General features: G+C 35.0%; 1 protein-coding gene across 6 annotated transcripts in view; it reads left to right on the forward strand.

Moving 5' to 3' along the window:
* LOC149422014 (uncharacterized) overlaps positions 1-23,885 on the forward strand; it is a 292,284-nt gene that overhangs the window by 95,340 nt on the left and 173,059 nt on the right. The window contains exon 1 of one of the 6 annotated variants that reach the window (XM_089634226.1): positions 7,848-8,209. The exons of the other annotated variants lie outside the window; for them this stretch is intronic. The gene's annotated coding sequence lies outside the window, so the exon portion shown is untranslated. Of the gene's footprint in view, positions 1-7,847; positions 8,210-23,885 lie in introns of those variants that run through there. 6 annotated transcript variants of the gene reach the window in all.

A 23,885-nucleotide genomic window follows, 5' to 3' on the forward strand; every position in this document is an offset into this window, starting at 1 on the left:
TTCAGATGCTTTAATTAAATACTGCGAGTAGAATACATCTTGACCTTTGAAATAATCGAGTATTTTTTAGATAAGTCTTTTTATAAGCCCAGAAAAAATAAAGTGTCAGGCCTATAAAAATAGCTTTAAAGTTCAAAATCTCCTACTTATGAACCCATTTTCGGTTATGATTTTATTGTATAATGTGGCAAATTAAGTTATTTATAAAATGATCGAAAAAAAATTAAATATTTATTCCTGAACATCATCCATCCACAAAATAAAATAAAAGGCACTTTTTGGCCACGTTTTTTTCTTGCATAAATCAAAACAGGCGGATGGTGTTAAGCGGGAATTTAAACCTTATCGCCATCTACGTAAGGGTTGTTATTGATAGCAGCTCAATTTAAAATATTACACGACGTAGTGCATCGCCTTAAACTCATATTACTATTAAGTAAAATTTACTATTTTTTTTTTTTTTTTAAATGTATGGTTTATAATTAAAAATGAAGGTTTTTTAAGTATCTACTTACAAATATTATGATGTCAGAGGAAATTTTGGTTTTGATTTCTTAAATAAGAGAAAACTAGAAACATACTTTTTAAGACGCCAGGTCTACTGTTCACATAACTACTATTCATATTATTTCCGAGTTGTGGTCCGAAGTGTGGACTGGTAATGAAATTGGTGTTTTCGTGATTATGATCACAATCGTATCGCTTCAAGATTATTTATACTTCCTCATGATGCTTCTAATAAAAAGCTGTGAAACCACTTCTTAGCGAGTGCAGAGGTCAAATAATCCCCGCCAAGGTTGTCCAGTTTCATAATTTCAAACGCATACATAAAATAGTTTGGATTGAACTACGCTGGTCCAAATATGACTAATTAACTAACAATTATTTGTAAAGTGAATGCTGCTTTCGTAAACATCCTCAATGGAATATTGGATAACTTCCAGTAATTGTCTCGAAAAAATTAAGATAAAACTCAGGCAGAACCAATAAATAAAATTTAACTGAGAATTGAGACCGCTATTTTTTTCTATGTCTTGTTCTGTTTCATGTTTCGTTTAGATTTGTTACTATTATCTTCTTCAATAAAATTAAACTCTTTATTTAAAATAAAATTACATTCACAAATATTTTGTAAGAAACATTTTGTAAGTGAATTTAAATGAAATGTGATGTGTGCTATATTAATATTCTGTATCGTCGGACTGCTGAGGGTTAAAGGGGACTGCGGGAGTGTATTGTAAACTATTACGGACGAATTTGAACTATTATCTGTGTGCACAGATATATTCAACGTGCGCCCTTAAAAATTATTTCTACAGCTACCTACCAAAGTAAGAATCGTGACCCAAGAGGGCCACTCTTATTAAGCAAAATAATCGTGTTGTTCAATAAACTAATCCAGAAAAGGACAACATCACTGCTAGACCTAACTTTTCTGGTATTCTGTAGTGTTCTTCGACAAGACAGATGTGCACTGTATGTAAAGATTTTAATAATACAAGAGTCGATCTCATCAATGTAGGTCACACCGATCACCAAGATAATAATATGTGGAACTTGTCGCTTCGTACACATTAATGATAATCAGGTGCTTATAAATTTCAATCGCCTCTGTGATTAGTCAAGGCGTAATGAGTGCAAGGAAGCATCCCAAAAAGTAACATCATGAGGCCGTGGGGGACTCACCTTGTGTTGACAATTTATATCAATGCTCTAACACTTGATGATTGGATTACCAAACGAAATATTCACACATACAACAACAGAACATTTTCTTATTCATACTACACCAAGTGTACGTTGACTTGAGATTGTTATTTTCCTCGATAGTGTTGATTGTAATGGCCCCTGTTCGAATTAACAATGTACATCTCGTGTGCATTGAATGAGCAGGGTTGCCAATGCATATCTTCTAAAATACCCACATAGACTTCAATTCATAGACTTTCAAATTCCCCACAAGTCACTTTACCTACGAAATGACCCAATTCTATTGCAATCTTAGGGTTTTCTCTTTCGTTCGGGGTTTAAAAATAGATGTTTTTATTGTTTAGAAGAAGACGAAATTATAGTACATTTTCACAATTATTGTAAATATTATTTTTTTAAATGGTTGAATATCAAGAAATGCCCGGAATCCCCCCCATTTTTCCCGCAAAACAACCAATCATTGTAAAATATGATTAAAGATTTTCACGGCCAAAAGTATTTTTGTTATATGTTTTTGGGGTGTTATGCCGTGTTGCGCTAACTCCCTCTTTAGCCAACGTTTCGGACAGCATTGCAGTGTCCATCATCAGGTCAGATGAGATAACACATCTGCCCTGATGATGGACACTGCAAATCTGTCCGAAACGTTGGCTAAAGAAGGAGTTAGCCCAACACGGCATAACACCCCAAAAACAAATAACAAAAATTATTGTAAAATCTTAGAAATTCCTTGCAATTTGGGGAATTCTCCACGCAACCCTGCGAATGAGTCCAAAATAACATTTTTAGATTCAATCTTTTTGGCTCTATGGACAGTATTTCTGTTTTTATCCATCTCTTGTTTGTCTCGGTACCATTAAATAATTCTGATCATTAGAGAAACGTTGATGTGTTGCCCTTTTAATATTTTTGATTAGAAACATCTTTTGGCGCGCCTAGGAGGTAAGACCAACTCTTGCGTAGCAAGCGTGGCAAGACGGGACGACGCTCTCGCAGAGAACGACGTTTTATTCGGCCAGCCGCGTGACTTGTCGGCTTGAAGAATGAACACTAAAATTCTGATGCACGGAATCTTACGCTTTAGAATATTGTTATACATATAGTGCAAGCAAGTCGTACATATCGGTATTATTTGAAACCTGCAATTCGTTTACAAGGTTTTTTTATATTACGTACATATTACACACTTTATCTAAAAAAATGATTTATGGTACTAATATAATTATGTACACATCTCAGAACATATCAAATAATTATAAGAAAGATATCAACATTCAAATACCATTGCGATAAAAATATCTCATATCGTGTCCAAGCCACTTAATTCCAATCAACTCTGTTTGTATCGTTTTATTGTTTGTAGTATCATAGCTGGCCAAGGCCGTTCTTCGCGGTTTCATTCACAAATTGGATATTATTTTTGTCAATGAATGAACTGTGATGACATCTTATTGTTATTTTACACTTACATGTCTACGTGTTGGCAGTCTGCGGGACGGCGATTGCTTTGGTAAATGAATAAGTAGTTGGTAACAAGATTGGGACATACTATGGAACAAGAATTGTTTATTTTTAGCTACGTGTTGTCGAGTGTTGAATGAAAATGTATAATTCGTTGAATTGTAGGTAATTGTAATATAAACTCATTACAATCATTTGTCATAATTTGATAACTATTTAATTATAATGAAAGTATGTATAAGCAAATGATGGTAGTTTGTTTACTGTAGCAAACAACAAACAATCTATTTCAAGATAAACGATTTGCAACCACTCGAGTGATTTTTGGCATATTATGCCAATTTGCAAAAACGTTTTGAGCGATTGATTGCCGTAATGTGCCAAATTTATGGAACCTAAAAATATGGGATAAACTGTGAAATATAGGTGGATTCATTGGCTTTAAATCGCAGTAAGCAGTTTATATAAATAACTATATAAATATAATACTTTATATTAATAACTCCCATTTATAAAAAAGGCGATAAACATGACGTTACAAATTATAGACCTATCTCTCAACTTCCTATCTTAAGTAAAATTCTTGAAAAAATCGTTTACGACCAACTCTACCCGACTATCGCTACAGCAATTACACACAACCAACACGGATTCATGAAAAACCGGTCTACTACATCTAACCTGGTCCTATTTGTCAATTATTTGCACAGCAATATGGACGAAAGGGTACAGGTCGATGCTATGTACACCGATTTTTCAAAGGCCTTCGACCGCGTTATTCACTCAATTCTTTTAAATAAACTTACTCGTCTTGGAATACACGGTGATTTATTTAGATGGATTAAGTCATACATTAGTAATCGTAGTCAAGTTATCTCAATAAATGGTGTCTTATCCAAAATAATAAACGCAACCTCGGGCGTTCCTCAGGGTTCCCATCTTGGTCCGCTTTTCTTTAATATATACTTAAACGACATAGGCTCATGTTTCCAACACTCAAAATTTTTAATGTTTGCAGATGACATGAAAATTTATAAAACGGTCATCTCTCTATCGGACTGTAGAGAGCTACAAAGTGACTTAGATAGGTTCTGCAACTACTGCACAGCTAATTATTTGGACCTCAATGTTTCAAAATGCCACACTATGTCCTTCACCAGAAACAAACATATAATTAACTTTCCCTATTCACTCCGCGATGAACCCGTGATCTCAAAAACCGAATGTAAGGACCTTGGAGTCTACGTAGATAGTAAACTTATATTTAATACGCACATTTCTTCAATCACTGCTAGATCTTACAAAATGTTAGGTTTCATACTGCGTCTGAGTAAATTATTTAAAAATCCACGTACGCTAGTAATGCTTTATTTCTCACTAGTCAGAAGTACACTGGAATATGCATCGCCTGTCTGGAATCCCAAATACACTTACTATGTCAATAATATAGAGCGCATACAAAATAAATTTATTAAGTACCTAGGTTATAAATACAACAATAATTATATCTGCACTCTCCAATCCCTGAAATCCAGGCGAACGGTAGCTGACATGACATTTCTCCATAAAATAATACACAACGAAATAGACTGCTCAGAACTTCTATCTCAAATAAATTTTAACACCCCATCTAAAAGAACTCGACACACCAACCTTTTTTACACAACTAGTAATAATACAAACGCTGCAGCCAATTCCCCTATTTCTCGCATCCTTCAAACATTCAACTCAATTCAAACAAGCACAAGTACCGATATATTTTTTGATTCTCTCCCTCTATTTAAGAAAAACTTTTTTAGCACACTAAATTCGCCAACATAACACATACAACCACACACAGACACATACGCACACGTACACACACACAAACACTCACACACACCTCTCTCCTTCCCCAGCACACTAATTAACTTAACTTAAAAATGTAACCTAACCGTAAATGTATAATATACCTCCTATGTATATATGTCAGCGACATGTCATTGGTACCAATTATTATACTAACTTTTATAACTTTGTAACTATTGTCATCTATGTAATTATGTACTGTTTGTTTCTGCAATAAACAAAAATAAACAAAATAAATAAATAAATAAAATATGATTCCATGTTAATATTTTGAGGAATGGCATTAATATGGTAAATATATATATGTGAAAAGATAGTTTGAAATAGACGCCTCCTTTGCCTCCTCGACATAGTCATAAAATTAAAGTTTGTTCGATGCCAGGGGGGTCATTTTTCCAACCTCCTGGTAGGAAATTAGAACAACAACGCAGAATTCCGTTTATTTATGAACATAAAATATTGTTATCATTACCAATGTTTTCCGATTTTGCCAATCACTAATCCAGTTTTTAAATACATCTGTTTTGAATTTCTAGTTTGTTTTCGTGAATGAACTAATGCAAATCTTGGAAGTGGAAATTAACCCACTTCCCGACATTCGATTGAGCTGAAACTCGGCAGATGTACTCGTTGTCGATGGCAATGCATTCTATCGTTTGATTACAATCACGCATACAAACGCGGAAATATACAAATTTCAACTTTACAGCAGTTAATATACAATATAAATGTCGGTTCTACCCTATTGGCATTTGGCTCAATTTTTAGATCGGTAACCCCAGTCCCTGAGGAGGCCTTCCTCAATCCTTCAATAAAATTCAAATCCTTCTTCAATCCTCAGTCAAACCAAAAAAGAAGTATTTTTAAATACTTCTTTCTTATCAATAAAATGTATAATAGTAAAAAACTTTGCTCTATTGTTTCTGTTGATAGTGTATTTAATTTTAGATTCTCATATATCGCTTATAATGCCTACGTTGTATACGCAAACCAAGCAGTTTCTAACCTTGAAAAACTTTTTATGATATCGATCAAAAAATAATTGTACGAAAGAGTGTTTTACATTTTCCCTTCTTGATAAATTTACCGACATATAAAAATATTACCGACTGTGAAAGTCTCGAATCGCATTTTACCACAAAAGCAGCATCCTCTCCAATGACGGTCCAGATACCGTGGGAACTGGTGTCTCCAGCTTTTGATCTCCTCGTGATCGATGATTGCTCGTGCATTCACCATTTACCATAATTCCACACAATAATAGCGGCGGCTGTGATGACGCACTCAGCAGGAGTGTTGTGCTTTGGGGGCCTGCTGCATCCGGCAGTCGCTGGACCACGGCCAAGACGGCGGTCTGGTGTTTACATCTCGTACCTGATGGACTCCCATGGCCGAATTGTTTACCGACTCTACTCCATTCAACGCGTCTGATTTCCAAAATGCTCTTTTTTCGGCGTAGTTGTTATTCGCTTCCATCGATATATTGAGATACCTATATACTTGATATGATGTTCGCTTCTTTTCGACATGTTGTATTCGTTCCAGAAGAAATCATAATAATGAGGTTACTTATTCATACGTGATAAATGTCATGTATCTACAGATACATTTATTCTTTTAGGCTCTGGCATTACCTGGGCTTTTCATGTGGACAGTGACCTCCCTCTTGTTTTATGATACGTGGTAAATGTCATGTATCTACAGATACATTTATTCTTTTAGGCTCCGGCATTGCCTGGGCTTTTCATGTGGACAGTGACCTCCCTCTTGTTATATATGATACGTGATAAATGTAATGTATCTACAGATACATTTATTCTTTTAGGCTCCGGCATTGCCTGGGCTTTTCATGTAGACAGTGACCTCCCTCTTGTTATATATGATACGTGATAAATGTAATGCATCTACAGATACATTTATTCTTTTAGGCTCCGGCATTGCCTGGGCTTTTCATGTGGACAGTGACCTCCCTCTTGTTATATATGATACGTGATAAATGTAATGTATCTACAGATACATTTATTCTCTTAGGCTCCGGCATTGCCTGGGCTTTTCATGTGGACAGTGATCTCCCTCTTGTTTTAAAGGTCAAGTGTGTAAAATTTCGTCAATCAATAATAAAATTTTATATTTGTAAACAAATCAAATCCACGCTCTCCGCCCGTCACAGGACGCACTCTTGTAAATATAATTATTTATATAAATAGAAGATCCACAAATCCTGTGGCCTTTATTCTACACTTTCCGTAAAGCTTTCATTTCGTCACTTTGTTGCAGGACTATTCTAACTGCGTTTCAGATTTTGTTAGGACAATCCTTTTTTTTCTTTTAGTATGTAGGTACGTTCCTCAAGTTAAGATCTTTCTCCAGATTATACTCATTCGCATAACGACGACAATAGAAGCAATAATGACCTCAACAGCCGCAAAACCTTCCGCAAACACAAGTTCTTAGTTTGTATCTCAATCAATGTCGAAAATTTTAAAACACTTAAGAAAATTATCTCGCAGTTGGTTTCATGCATCAACGAATTGTTGCGCCCTTTAAACCGCTTCAAATTATTGTTAAATAAACCAAATGCTGTAAGATCCTGCGCAGAAAAGTTCCACACTGAACTGCGCTGCAGACCGTTACCTTACCATAGCGAACTGAATTTTCTGCGCGGGGTTTTGCAGCATTTGGTTTATGTCGCTTGCTTACCGACCCGTGGAAAGACGGGCTAACAGTAAATTTGCTTTTCTTCTTCGCATTTAAATAATGCTTTTCCACTGTTTAGATAGTCTATCTACTTCGTGTGTTTTCCATCGCCGCTCGCAAGCTACGGTAAACAAAACAGTACCAGTTCAGTCTGGGAGCGCGACCGCCGGAATACGTTCGTTCATTCATGAAATACGAGTATGATCAATGGTTTAGTGAAACAACAGTGAATCGCCGGTGCGTATAGAGGTATTGTTGTCCAAATAATGTCCGCCGGTCATTTGTATTACTTCCTGCCTTTGCTCGGATAACGGAAGTTCTTTTAATAAACTCTAGAAAAGTGCCAACGACGTAAAAAGTTCTGTTCTATATTCCAAAATCGTTTGCTTCGTTCAAGGATTACTTCGGCTTGTCTTCATCGTATTGCTCCAATTTCATCGTCGTCTTGGGTGTTAATTTTAATACAGTTTGGGCTAATGAGCACCAGGCTTAGGTAAGGCTATAGTTTTGATTATTTTATTTGTGTATGATGTTGTTTCAGTACGATCAAATTATGTTTAGTGATTATTTTAATGTTTCTTGTTGGTCAACAGTTATCGTTAGTAAAAATTCAACGTCTGCATGCTGTTTTTTTTATACAGTTTTGATTAGTGGCCACCGGAATTAGGTAATGTTATGGTTTCGATCAGTTTATAAGTATTATATGTTGTTTATGTGTGGCATTTTTATATTTAGACATTACCTACTTTTAACGTCGTGTTGATCCAAATTCAGCATCACTTAGTTGTTCTTTTTATGATTTATGAGTACCTATTGTTTTAGGTCTAGCGTCGTATGTTGTTTTAGTATGGTGACTTCGTATTCATTGATAATTCCATCGTCTCTTTATTATGTTGCTCAAACTTCGGCGTCATCTTGGCTGTTGATTTTTATACAGTTTTGGGTTGTGAGCACCAGGCTTAGGCGAAGGTATGGTTTTGGTTAGCTCGTTGGTGTTAAATTAGCATTAAGACACCGTGATGATTCTAGGTGAAACTTTGACGACATCCTTTAGCATATTATTGTGTTTGATTTATAAACGTTGTTTATACAAATTATGTCATAAATCGATCAAATAAATATTTGCATTCGATGAATTGGAATAATACATATACGAGAGGCGAACAGCAAAGGGGTCGCCAACATATATTATAACCTCACGTTTTTAAAAAAAAACTTTGCCAATACCTCACTCACACGGAGAAAACTTACTGATTTAAAATATTGCTAATTTATTAAGAATCTCTTCAAATTATTTGTACTCCGGTTAAAAACGGGATTGCAGGCTTTAACGGTTTAACGAGTGAATTGATAGGTTTTCTTATAAATTTTCAGTAAAACACGAATGTGTTATCGCGGGCTCCAATTATTGGTTAGTAGTTACATATGTAACATATTTAACCTAGTTTTTGTTTCATCACTTTTCATAACTTTATAGCACTTTTTATAGGTGTGTTGAATTATCATTTTGATGAGTTATCCGGTCACCGTTATCGCGATCTCGGAACATGTGTTAATAAAAAAAAAATATTTTCGCATTTCGTCATTGTGTATTATCAGGACAAATGCAGGTGAATGAACACGTTTTCCGATATATTACGAATGTACTAAAAGTTTAACGGGAAAAATCTGCAATCCCGTTTCTATCCGGATTTTAATAAATCAGCAATACTCATTTTTCTCCGTGCAATATATTAATAAACGTAATGACAACTTCAAAGAATCTCACCCTCCTTCAAATATGATAAATTATTAGTATGTACAAATTTTTAGAAATATTTGCACTTGGAGAGCCGAATTTTTTTAAATTAACATATTTTGGCCAATCTTCCATCCAACATTACATATGAGTATATGACGTGACGTATTTTATGTAGGCTGTGGCTTGCTGGGCCGTAAATTGTTTAACCTTCAATAATATATGTGTGCTAAGTGCGCTTTGGGTGAACTCCAATAATTGAAAAGCAATTGTGTAAATAATGTATTGATGTGTAAACAAAACCATCAGAACAGATAACGTTGCTCGGAAAGTGAAATTGATTACGGTTGTATCTGGGTGTTTTTATTTTTGTTATGGCTTCCATTCAATCATTAATTTCATCTCCGTTGTCTGCGTGTTTACAGAGTATGTTAACAATTTAATTTTTATGATTCGGAATGTAGGTTAACTTCATATCGTACCCACATTGTAGCTGACATGACTGAACGTTGAATATATTATTATTAACATTACATGTATAATTTATATTCCAGTTTTTTGTCCTCTAACCTCAAATGCTTGACATCTTAATATAAATGAATGGTTTATTAGCGTAACAATTTCGCACTTCTTTTCAGGATTAAGAACCGGTTTATCTTTAAAAGAGAAAGCGTCAAATGAATCTTCTGGGACAAATTATAATTAGAACATTCTGGGCTTAGTTTAATTTATTTAGTTAGGTACTTCGTATCAATTACTTTCTTAATTAAGTATGCGATGTTTTAACCCTAACCTAGATGTTATATTATTTGAGATTTAGTCTTATGTAGACCACGTTTAGGTTGATCGGTAGATTGTTCAGGCCTTCATGTAAATCACTTCGAAGTGCAGATGCAATGCAGATTCGATAAAGTTACCCAATTGATGACTGGAAGCGATAATAAACCAAATAGTCCATCTGGCTTATTCTTCAGTCGTGCCCTCGTTGTTGAGGATTGTGCTTCCTACGCAATTTACCCTGAAGAATTCATTTCAGCCCTGTACAATCCTGCACTAACAAGAGAGAAGACGGTTGTTGTGTGCGCCAACGCAACGTATCGAACGTAAATATCAAAGACCAGTCCAGCGCATCGAAGACCTTGCTCTGCTTTTCCTGGCTTCCTAGATGCCATCAAAGTTACTGGTTCGGCTCTTTGGTTTGCCGATCGGTGTATCAAAAACATCTCAGGAAACATTGTAAGCAAACGCTTTCCTGTTTTGATTCGAAAAATGTATTCACCTAGCTATCCTTCTGACATAAACATATTTAAATCAGCCACGATTTTGAGTAAAAATCGTCTTAATGATCGACGAATCATTCACTCTTTGAACTCCATCGAATTGCATGATATATAGAATATGTCGAAATTAATTCGTTATTTTGTTACCATTTTTTCTTTAAAAAGCGCTCTAAAGTCAACCATCTCGTTATTCACCACTTGTGACGTGAGAAATGACGAGGCGCGGTGACACCTACGCCCGCGACAGGTCGACAAGACATCTCGGTGACTTTGTGACTTCTTCCATTTCGGCAGCCGCTCTGTCAACACTCGCGCTTCCGTCCTTTTGTTGGATTAGCCACTCTTGTTTGGTCTCCGCGTTTCGTACCTCTCTCTATGCGCTCTCTGTCAACAGCCGAGACAATGTTTGCCGTCCCCGTTCAAACGGAAAACCGACAAGTCACTTTGGATGTTGATGTTTTTTAATGGTTTCCGCTTTTTCGTAGACGTATTAATTGCTAATATAAGATTGATTTTAAAAGACTTACTTGGATTTACTTACAACCCAAATGTCCTACTGCGCGTGGCCATTGGTACTATTGTGTGCCCATCTGGGGAATGTCGTGAGCGAAAGAAATTAAGAAGTGAAACTAACATACAAAATGGTTCGTTTTCACTTCACTGGGTATTGAACTCCTCACGTCGCGTCTAGAACTAAGGATCACAGCGCTCTACCACAGACGCTCGCTAAAGTCTTAATTCTCATGCAATCAATATAGTATTATGTTTATTTTATTTTTCTATCGTCGGCCTCACCTAATGTATTTACGAGTCGTGTCAATGTTTGTGGAACTTAACGATTGTGACGTTGGTAGTCTCGTTAGATCTCACCCACACTTGTATTCTTGTGTAAATAACTGAAGATCCATGTCGTTATTAATTATTAACAGAGTAATTTCCTAAGAACAGCGGTAAATAGTTCTCAAGTTTCCTCCTCGTTTTTGTTTTTCGATATTGATTCATTATCATTAGCAATAGCGATAGATAATCTTTTGATGTAATGATTTCTAATTTATTGGCTATATTACAATAAAAAACTAAGCAACAGTCACATGGGGTTTCTGTGTGACAATTAATTTTGGAAAATAACGGATCATTTTTCAAAACGCTTTTATATATATTGTCATTTTTATAACTAGGTTACGTCCATACCTATTATAATAATACAAATCAAAGATTTTAATCCCTCCCACAAAAGATTAACTATCAACCCAATCACACCATTTAAAACCAGTGCACCTTCATCCGCTGTAAATGTATGTGAGTAGAGAATTACGGCGTTCCTCAAGGCTCAACTCCGAGTCCTGTATATTTATTTCCATCTTAAAATATTCAAATTCTTCATTGGTCGTGATGGTGTATTTCTATTTGAAGGACTGGTCACACAAAAAACCTGTTGACACGTCCGAATTGGAAACGTTTCCGACACCTCGTTTCTCGTGCCTCCGCCTACCTTCACAGGATTAGGGTCCTTTATTCGGACTCCCTTTGTTAAGCCGTTTCTTTATAATTATTCCAATTCTAAGTCCTTCTGAAGGTCGTAAAATAATCCGTACACCTTGTGCAACTGTTGCTAGTTAATTAGATTTTAAATAATAGTATTTGGTGGCGGTTCCTAAATATTTATATTTATTAACCAAGCAGTCTGCATTAAATTTGGTGTTCTGCCTACTGCGTCGTAATTATATTTACAAAAATATATGTTCCATCTATCACTATTCGTTTTGCAATATTGCGCATTATGCATGATTAATGTTGTTGACACTTAAATAGTGATGTCTCTGATGAACAGTGTTGCGAATACTCTAATATGAATGCAATTTGAGTAATGTTGACATAATTAAATTAATGTTGATTCAAAGCAGCCAAAACTGTTCCAATTAGTGGACAGTGCACCGGTGAGCTTACACCCATCATAAACCAATAAGCCGCAACCTAAATACACCCCAAACGTGTGTTCCGAGCATGCTTCCGATTAGCTCACAAAACGTGACCGGATGCCGACCAATCTATGCAATGTGCACGCCATTATTCCATTTTCAAATTCAAATTCCGAACGTCCGTGACACACACAATGGACGAATGGTGTCAACTCGGCGGATTATAATACATACTGGCCGCTTCCTATCGCTTGTGTTCTTTTATAAAATAGCATAATTTTCTATGACTTACATAATTTAAGAAACTGCGAGAGCCATGTGTCGTATTTTTATGACCATGCGAAGAGTTTCGGTTTTGTTATGTGTCAAATTAACAGATACTTAGATAAATTTGTGTTTTTGATCAATGTTTGCTTCTCGGAACGATGCTTTTGGTCGTTTTTACGACTCTTGGATTCTTTTTGGTATTTTTTTATTGTGTTTGCTTATTCAGCTGGAATCGGCGTGTTTGATTTAATTTTTCGTATACCTGAACCTTACTATTGTGTTTGCCGAGAATGTATTGTGTTGCAAAAAGATCCTTGCGGAACTTCCGTTTTGCATTACGTTTATCACTTCCGTATGTTTGCATTAAGGTCCCATTTAGCGTACAGCTCCTTAGATTAAAAATAATAAAAGATGTTCGCGAAAAACGTTGAATCTTCATATTTATTTAATTTTTATGCAATAGACAGAGCAGACAAAACAAATTAACATTTTACTTATCCCTAAGGGCCTATGTCATCTTTGGGGATGTTGTGAGGAGAGTATTTTTAGGGAAAGGAATAAAATGTTGGCCTGAGTGAATCTTCCGAAGAAAAAAAACACGAGGGACATTAAAAGTGTTTCTATAAATTCTCAGTTACCTATGTACCTATGAATACTATACTACGGCAACACGATCACCTAAAATGATACGTACGACTAGGAATTTATTAGCCAATTTAATTTAGCAGACTTTTATGAAATAGTGAAACACGAAGGACCGAAGATCACCAGTTTGCCTTTGATTTTAGTAAATCCATGCCGACAAAAATGAGTATTGCTAATTTATTACAAATCTCTTCAAATTATTGTTAAACACTGATTGCAGGCCGTTTTCTGATAAACATTTAGTTAATTCATAATATATCGGATCACGTGTACCAGCACCTGCATTTGTCTTGATAATATACAATGACGAAATGTAGAAATATTAGGCTGTTCCGACATTGTGATAATACATTTGTATTTTACTAAAAGTTTCTTTGGAAACCTACCAATTCATTCATATATTCGTTAAGGGCCTGCAATCCCGTTTTTAATCGGATTACTAAAAAATTGAAGAGATTCTTAACAAATTAGCAATATTCAATATAATTTTTTTTTCAGACCAGTGGTCAACAACCAACCACTGTACCCAACAACATTGTAGACTTGTTGACTGATTTATTATTCTTTATTCATATGTTTTTCGTATTTTGAATATGCGCAGATCAAAGCATAACAGATAATATTATATCCACATCGACTACCTACACAAGCTACAACCGTCCCAATACAAATAGTATGCAACCTGTCTTGACTGTATAATTAATGACATCTCTCCACGGATCGTCTGTTTTCAGCAAAATATTGTATCCACAGTTCTATTGTTCCAAACAGAGCGGATGTCCAAACGAAATAATAATACGAAATATCCCCAGAAACCTGGTCCATTGCTCTCGTCTCGCTGTGGACCGATCAATCACGGGCTCAGGACCCCGGTGGCTGGGATGTTGACCAGATCTTGGAGCGAGATAGCCCTGTTATATTATTTGTTTCTCCCTGTGGACCGGAAGATGGGTCGTGTCGAGATAAAACTCTCGTCCCCATTCGACTGATGTGTAATCAATTACGTAATTCTCTCTCGATTTACCTGGACCTAAACTAAACCCAATATCGTTAGGGCTCTTTAGAGACTTGATGACCCACGAACCAATAAGAAATTGAGTTAAAAAAATACAAGGCATAATTAATTTCACACCTTTGCTTTACACGTACAATGTACATATTCATCAAAAATACTAATTTCGGTTGTGTGTCTGTGATTATAACTCTGGTTCAATGAACTCGGAATTGTTTTGAATTAAACTGGCATTTTAAAATTGGAACTGATTTTGTGAAGAATAACGCTCTTGACTAGCAAGCTGGTGATCGCGGGTTCAAATCCCGACGTGCGCAAGTACATTTTATTTAATTAATTTGTATTATGTCACAATTTAGAAATTAAAAATAATAAATAGTATATTTGTGGCACGTTCCAGAGCGGAATTTACTCTCAGTATCGCCCTGGCGTATGCCACCATTCAGAATTGAGACGTTGCTTCAAATGGCTTTGGTCGTGTTTTGTGACCAGATCTAAATAGCCTACTACGTCCTCACCTTCCTCTCTCTCTTTCAACTTCTTCCCCTCCCCACTACCTTCAGCCTCATAATATACCCCAATCGGGGTATATGCCATAGTCTCACTGGCTCCAGCCAGTTGAGTGCAGTTGGAACTCTTGTGGGGTTTCACATAAAAAAAAAAAACAAACCTGAAATGTGACATTTTGATAGAAAATTGTCACTTTCAAAATTGGAACTGATGTGCCAAAAATTCAGACCAGCGATAAAATATCTACTTACATTTGTATTAGATTATAATATCCCGTGATTTTTCACCGTCCTGCAATATAATATCTATACCTATTTCACAGAGCCTTTCAATAATCAATGTTATTTTGAATTTTAAATATTATTTGTGAAAATTCAGTTTTAGTACTTTAATTAATTAATAATGTTTGCATTGTATTAAGTTGTGTTGACTCATTTTGTTTGCGCAAGCCTTTTCCACAAAAATCTTTGTCCAAATACCAATTATGAATTCACATCACAGCGATGGTTTGGCGTGAGAATCTGTTCTGGCACGAAAATAATTATTGTAAGCAGGAAGGTCAGATTACTGCAATTCTTCTGTCGGGAAGGGACTTCCTGTCTACATATTTACCAGATTAATTCACTTTAATAAAAATAAATAGCCGCCCGGCTTTGCCCGGCAATTCACACAAAATAAAATAACCCATGGCTTGTGTGTATTTATATTTTTTAATATTCAGAATTCTATGAAATTGATCTGATTCAGCTTCCGGCTCCGGATTTGCCGGTGAATTTTATGGCATTTTTGTAACAGTGTTTTGTGTTTATTTTTATACTTACCGAGATGTGAAATGTTATGAATGTGTGTTTTTGAAGTGAAACTTCTTTACGCGCGTCATGCAATTTCTAGGACCGGAGTAAAACCGACTCATGACCGAAACGAAAATGCGGGTACCCCCACCACCGATTAAAGTTCATTTGATCTAGTCAAAGTTTTGAAGTAACATATAAATGCTTCTTAGCTCATCCCGACAACTGGCGTTGGTGGTGTAATGGTCAGCATAGTTGCCTTCCAAGCAGTTGATCCGAGTTCGATTCTCGGCCATCGCACATTATTTTTTTGTTTTTAACGCCTTTTTCATTCAATATCTTATTTTTTAGTAGGTCAGAACATTTTTTAAAAGAAAATAATATTGCAAAATAATAAAAACACTTATCTCACTGTGATAAAACATTACTCCGCTAGAGCGCGCTTTGCGTTATTGTGTTGGATTAAAATTATTATCTAATCCGTATATTATGATAATTGTATTACATTTATTTAATTAATTTATTTATTTTGATAATATGTAATAATTTACAGAAAAAAAAATTAAAACTATCTCCCTCTGATAAAATATCCGTTCGCTAGAGCGCACTACGCGATCTTGTGTGGGATTCTATTTCTGTACATTGTACATTATTTTTAAAAATATATTATATTTTGGGTGTGATGTAGGTAACATTATAAAACATAACAAGCTCTCATATTTTCAGAACCTACATAATATAATCAATTTATGCGGCTTTGCTTACAGTTGGTGCTCAGCGTGGTTGGCTTTCAATCAGTTAAGCGAGGTTCGATTCTCGGCTGTGGCATTTTTGAAGTGAAACTTTGTTGAGGTGGGGGAGCCGCTCACGAACGTTCTCTCTCTTCTCTTCTTTCCTCTCTCTCAGACACCAGCGAACTGCGCCACGCCAAGCATCAGCTGAAACTAGAAGTTTCACTTCTGTCTTGCGTAGGCTTGACACACCCACTTTTTTTTTTAATCCTAGGACAACGGTCTTTTTATAAAAAGTTACGCAACTCAAAAATACTCTTCGGTAAAGAAAATTAATATTAAGCCCCCGCATACCTAATTTCTACCGATGAATAACAAGTTTCTCGTTAACTCTTCAAATTTAATGTTAAAAAAAATAAATTATAATAATATCTATAAATTTGTTATGCTCAAACGTTAATTATTTGAAATTCCCTCGATAGAAAAAAACTCGCAAAGTAAGGTCCAAAAAGCATGAAAAAATTCACAGTGTATCTTTAAATACAACTAAAAAAATCGAGTTATTTTTGCTCTATTTCAAACGAGTCGTGATTTATTAAATATTTTAACCATTTTCGCTTAATTATTATCGTTTTTTTTAATATAAGCGCGCTCTCTCTAACATTCGTATTTATATATCTCCATTTCAAACCGTCTTTGAACGCTTACTACGGGGCCTTAATTTTATCCACGAAAGTTGCTGTTTGGAGGTTCTTTTTTGAGAGGAATCTTCCATTAAAATACCGGTAGAACAAGGACAACATTCCTACCTGACGCCTGTGCTCTAAAGATTGATATCCAGATCGGAGATGGCAGCTAAATTCAACAGTGAGCAGAAAATGAAAATTTCGTTTGTGTTTAAAATATTAGTATTACCGGACTTGGGACTATGTCAGCATGGTAATAAGACACAAGGAATAATTATCACCTCTTCTGGTGGAATTGACCACCTAAATTATAAAGGCAATATTAAGTATTATCAGTATCAATAACAATGTTTCAATCTTTCATATTAAGAGGAAGCTACAAGCCAAAAATGTGTATATTCTTGGTATACTTTATATTGTAGGTAATAGGCATTAAAATAGCTTGACAAACGGAGTCTAGAAACGTTCGATTCAAGCACAAAACTGGTTTTTATTTATTTTGTAAATAATTTTATAAGAAAGCAAAAAAGTTAATCAAGTGAAACTGTCACAGATAATCTTAGCTATAATACTGTATTTTTTAAAGGTTGTTTCCTTTACGCGTTCATAGGTACTATTTTTTATTCATACATTTCTATTGAAAAAAAATTTTTTAGCTGTTACATTTATATATTTTATCGAGTAATTTATTTTTTATTTGTATTCTACTTAAGCGAAACGATACGAAAACCTTCAAGTTATCTAAAGCATATTTTTTTGTATTCATAATGTACACCAATTCGTTATAAAGATTAATCAAAATAGTGCTAGTGCAAAATAGCTGTGAGTTTTTTAAATGATTTTTTTAAACTGGAAAGTACCTATCTTGTTATGTAGGTACTGCATAATACGAACTTATTCGGTATTTGTATCAGGTATATTTGGTTTAATTTACGAAGTGGGCAGTTTCTGTCTACCGAACTAGAACGTAGGTGTCTCGTATCGTTTTTTATTTCACAGGTGTCACCTCGTTTTTTGACGAATTTTACCATAAAGCCGACCGCGTGGGTTAAATTGGTTTTATAATTGCCTCAGGAACAGGGGGGCTTAAATTCCATTGCGTTGTTCTGATTGTAAAGAATTCGGGTAATAAATATACAGAGGTAAGACAGTTTTTTTAATATAGAAAAATTATTCAAACACACGACAATAATGTAGTTTCACGTAAATTCTTGTAAAGAAGCAAAAATACTATTTTGTTACAGACATGAATAAACTAGTAATTATTAGCAACCATTTTTTTATATTTTCTTATTTGAAAATTGTAGAACAAACAATAAATAATATGGTATAACGTCTTATATTTTCACAGTAAGATGGATATTTTATAGCTCCATAACTCGTTCTTTACCTTTCGGACATATTTTTAAGACGTTTTCAAGAGTCTTTCATTGAACTTACCCAGATCCGTGAAAAATCACAGTAAATTATTAATTGTTGGATTTTTAAAGCTGAAAGTAATTTTAAAATATCAGCCTAGTATCCTCACATTGCCTTTGTAAAATAAATATTTTGTTTATAATTATTGTATAATAATATTTTTTCTTGACAAATTAGAAAGAGATCAGAAATTTACCTTCAATTTACCTTGCATGAACACCGCTGCTGAACTTGAAAAACATCTGTCAAAATTTTAACAAAAAATACATTTTTCAAATATAGAATTATTGATAAAATAAATTTCTCCTTATAGGTAGGTGTACCTACTTTATCGCTTGTATTTTTATGCAATTATTTATTTAAAAGTTTGTTTCGTAATTTTGTTTTATTTTTTAAATGCCATTAATTTTGGATAAATCTGTTCTGTTAAATAACGAAAAACGCCCACTATTGTTGTACACAGTTTCCTATTTTTATAATTTTGTAATTACCTTTTATGACCAGCTCTGTACTGTTTATGTTAAGTATGTTATGTACGTTGTGTTATGTTTATGTAGCATAATCATCTGTATATTTATATACACTCATTTGCTGTATTTTTTTTTTAGTTTGTCCATAGTTTATTTTTCAAATGTAAGTAGTTTTAAGAAAAAATGTTAATTTTGAATGGCCAAGGTCATCCTTAATGGTTTGAAAGCAAAAATAAATAATAATAAAACAATATTCACCCATTAATCAGTTTCACTTCTGAATATTTCAAAGCAAATTTGAGTTCACTACACAGTATTATTTCACATCACGCACAACATAACAGACAACCGAAAGCAATGTTTGGTAAATAGAAGCGTGGTACAATGTTCAAAATTGTTAAATTTGAAAAAATAATTATAGGAATCAATAAATGTTAGAACTACTATCAAAACACTCTACTACTAAAATAAATACATCGTATTTTCTTTGAATCGTAATTTTGCTGCAAATACCATTTAGTGTACCGGTTAGTGCTCCATTCCGACTTCTCCTAATTTCTTATAGCCGGTGGCTAAGTTGGCATCCCGTTTGGGTCCCACCCAGACGTAGTGTGTTCAATTCCTTGGCTGGCTAAGTCCTCCATCACAACACAAGCAACGTTTTACGCTTACTGTGGTCTTGTGGCTTATTGTCAATTTATTCGTAACCCGGGAATGTTTGTCTTTCTTTTATGAGTATATATATTTTTTACGACACTGGTACATAACTGAAAGGGGTTTACAACTGAACTCTCGGTGGCGAGACAAAGGGTCAATTAATTTTTTTGGCGAAATCCGTTTTTTGTGAAAAAGATTTCAACATATTGTAATAGAAAAGTTCTGGAACCAAATTTAAATACTTCAATTTACGAGTATACAATTACTGTAAGAGGGTAATTTGCCTTCGAATCTCCCACTCGAAGAAGAGTAACATTCCGGAAACACGACAGGCGTAATCGTCCTACAATCATTTGTCTTTCTCCAATTGAGACGAGCTCGTGTGACTATCTGACATCTTGCGGTCGATCCATCATTTCTAACAACTGAGATAAAACAGCGATCTGAGGTGGAGTGAGTGATATTTGGAACAACGGTTTACTAGGCATGACGGAGACAAGATGGAGGTGGGACCAGATTATTTGTAAGTCACGTCGTGTGATGCTTGCGTTGGCACCCACACTTCTGCTGGTGGATGGTGGAACGATTAATTCTTGGTCACTTTGATATAAACTACATTATTTGAGCACTTACCATGGTTTCTAATGCTGCCACTAAGTTTCCGTTCTTATAAACACGGAGCTAAAAAAAACACTGCTAATTTATTAAAAATCTCATCGAATTATTCGTAATCATGTTGAAAACGGGAATTCAGGCCCTAAACGAATGAGTTGATAGGTTTCATGTTAGTCTTTTAGAAAAAAATGCATTTACTCGATGTCTGAAATCGTGTTCATAAAAATCATTATATTTTCGCATTTCGTCGTTATATATTAACAGGGCAAACACAGGTACATGAACACGTGTTCCGATATATTCGGAAGTACTACATACTAACTTTTTTATTGGGAAACGGTCTACTGCTCCGTTTTTAACTGTATTTAAATAAATCAGCAATTCTCATTTTTCTCCTTCTACTCGACGAATTAAATCTTTTTCATTGTTAATCTCATGTCGGTATATTTTCACCATATGCAGAGAGGATTTACGACCGTAACATTTAACAAAAGTCAATATATTTCTTGAATACACATCTACTTGGGGAAAACTAAGTTATATTATACATGTAGATATGTACGTCGCATTTTGCATAAGCCGACTGCACATATAAGTATGTCGTATTTTAATATTTAGCGGTATATCCTCTCTGTATAATCCTTCGGTGACACGGCAATATTCTCAGTAAACATATTTGTGTAGCAGATTTCCACTCGAGACGCCTGCAGATATAAGTATAAATCGACTTTTATTATACGGCCTTATATACCTCACTGCGTATGTTACCAGGGAGGAAACATAACATAAATAATCCTTTGGGGATCAAATGTCCGAGGGTTCAACTGGCAGAGATCAACTGCCGGGGTATCAAGCGTCATAGAATCCATTTCAAATAACCCTGATGATATTTCATTCGATCTCTGGTTGTTTTATGAGCATCAGTCCCGGGTGATCCCAAGGGCAAGCGCGGTGATATAGGTATAGTGATGGTATGGCCTGCTGTCTGTTGGAGCCACCCACCTCGGTCCGGCGTTGCATCAGCTCGGGTCACAATCGGTTAATACCACCTCCGTCTCCAGAGGCTCGGTGGCCGCCTACCTGCCTCATCCCACACCCCACCTGCCCGAGATCTCTTTTGATACACTTTTTACAGTTTTCTCCAGCGTGGGCCTCCCTCCCATGCGCGGCATAGGTCCATTCAATACACGCCCGCTCCTATGTTATCTCAAATGACAGAAATCACTATTGTCATTTTTCACGTGCGCGTGTGAATGAATGACCGTTTATAAATTGCTACAACCCCGCTGATTATTATTTTCTAAACTGTGAACGCAAATCCCACGGAAAAGGACGCATTAAATAGTCTCGTACCAGTTGAATCAATTGTAAAAAGACATTTTGTAATGAAAAGGCGTACCGCTGATAGATTCGTTTTAAACCTCTACTTTCTCATAAATTAAGCATGTAATCAAAACACGGTAAAGCCGCAGAAGTATAGATTAATAAAGACCACTGGATTTTTTATTCGAAAATATCTGACCTATTTGACTTTTTGAGATATTTAAGGGAAGTCTGTTTTCATTGCACCAAATTTACAATTTGTAGGTGAAGAATATTATGCAATCATCAATATTCTGAATGATTCAAAAAGTCATCTGCAAATAGTACCTATGATAGAATACATCATGAAATATTTAGTAATGGCATTTATAAAAAAAGGTAAACAAGATAGGACCAAGGTGTGAGCCCCGTGGAACTCCACTTGTTGCAATTTTTTTTTTGAAAGGGAGGATTTAATTTCAACAATTATTGGTTGCCTACCAGTTAGGCTTTTAAACCAGGCTATGTTGCCACGAATTCCAATGGTTGTTTATAAATTTATGCTCTTACTCCTCTTATTGGTCATGTTTTGTACTTCTCCCACGAATATGGCTTATATACAGGGTGTCCGGAAACTCGTAGTACAAGCGGGAAACTGGTGAATCTACATCACATTTGGAGTCGATTTTGTAGTATATTTTTTTTATTTGAGCTTTCGTTATCGAGTAAATCGACTTTGAAGTTGATTTTTTTTTTTTTTTTTTAATCAAATTCTTATAAATTATTACTGAAGATCAAAGTACCCAACTAATTAAAACTATTTGAAAGTAAAACAAATGAAGAAACTCGGATTTGAAGCATTATTTTGAAATCACCCTTCATTTAACCCGGTGTAATCATAAAATATTTCTGCTCTGCAGGGTTAAAACATCTGTTATTCAACCCTAAACACCAGAAAAAACTTTAACCCTAAAATAGCCGAAAAATATTTTTTTTTGGTTTTTTTTTTTTTTTTTGAAAATGTTCAAAAAAAAAAAACTTTATGTTTTTTTGGGTTCCCCATGTGGTGTAGATTATCCAGTTTCCCGCTTGTACTACGAGTTTCCGGACACCGTGTATAATACATTATATGTACAAGAATATCAACGCAGAATCGTTAAAAATCACACCTTTACACTTTGTACGTGATTTCCGCGCTGTGGGGCTATGAAACTTACAATTTGGGTGGTGTTGTGAGGCTGAAAGAAGTGGGAAGGGGAAAAGTTATGTTATAATTACTACTGTTTTTTCATTCTAATACTTTTGCATTGATTATTTCTAAATTAATTTTGAATATACCCAATTTAGAACACGAATCGCTCCGTATATGAACACTTTTGTCGATTCTGTACATTCTAGTGAATATACCTGTTGTTGCATACATTTGTGACTCCTGCATAATGGCAATACCGTGTGAACCCGACTGATACAGTTGGCTGCAAATAACGACCATTGCGGCGCCGCGCGCTCCGTGGGCCGTTGCAAATTACTAGACAATATTATATTATTGTACAATCTTCCCACAGTTTCATCAGAATGTGTATAAATTGTGTATTGTCTTGGGGAGTTATTCTAAAGCATGGAAATAGCAAACTCAAACGGTGCTTTCAAATATCACGAAATAAAGCAGTGTAAAGGATTAAGGAAAGTTGCAAGGAAGTCTCCAATTGACCCAATCAAGTATAACTTGATGGTCAAATGGTTAATTTACGAATCGAAATGTTTTGGTTTTAATTAATATTTTCATTTCAGCCCGACAAACCATTTAAAAAATACATTTTTTTGAATTGAAATTGTATTGATTCAAATCATTTAAAAATATATATTTCTATGTATTTAAAGTTCTGATAATGTTAAATTGACAATCAATAAATCAATTTACGTTTCTCAGTAAAAAAAATCAACTAAACGAGTGTAATTTCGTATGGATTAATTTGTTGGTGATACTCCGGTATTCATACTAAAGCCCACACAAAATGAGGAATGTTTTGTTGCCGGCGTGCCATGGAAAGTGGACACAATTCCGTAGAGATTGCAGATATGTACTGCCAATATTTAAATTAGATTAGTATTAGATAGGTATATAAT

The sequence above is a fragment of the Hesperophylax consimilis genome, chromosome 8 (genome assembly GCF_061612785.1).
Source record: "Hesperophylax consimilis isolate HC1 chromosome 8, BYU_Hcon_1.0, whole genome shotgun sequence".
NCBI classification, from domain to species: Eukaryota; Metazoa; Arthropoda; class Insecta; order Trichoptera; family Limnephilidae; genus Hesperophylax; species Hesperophylax consimilis.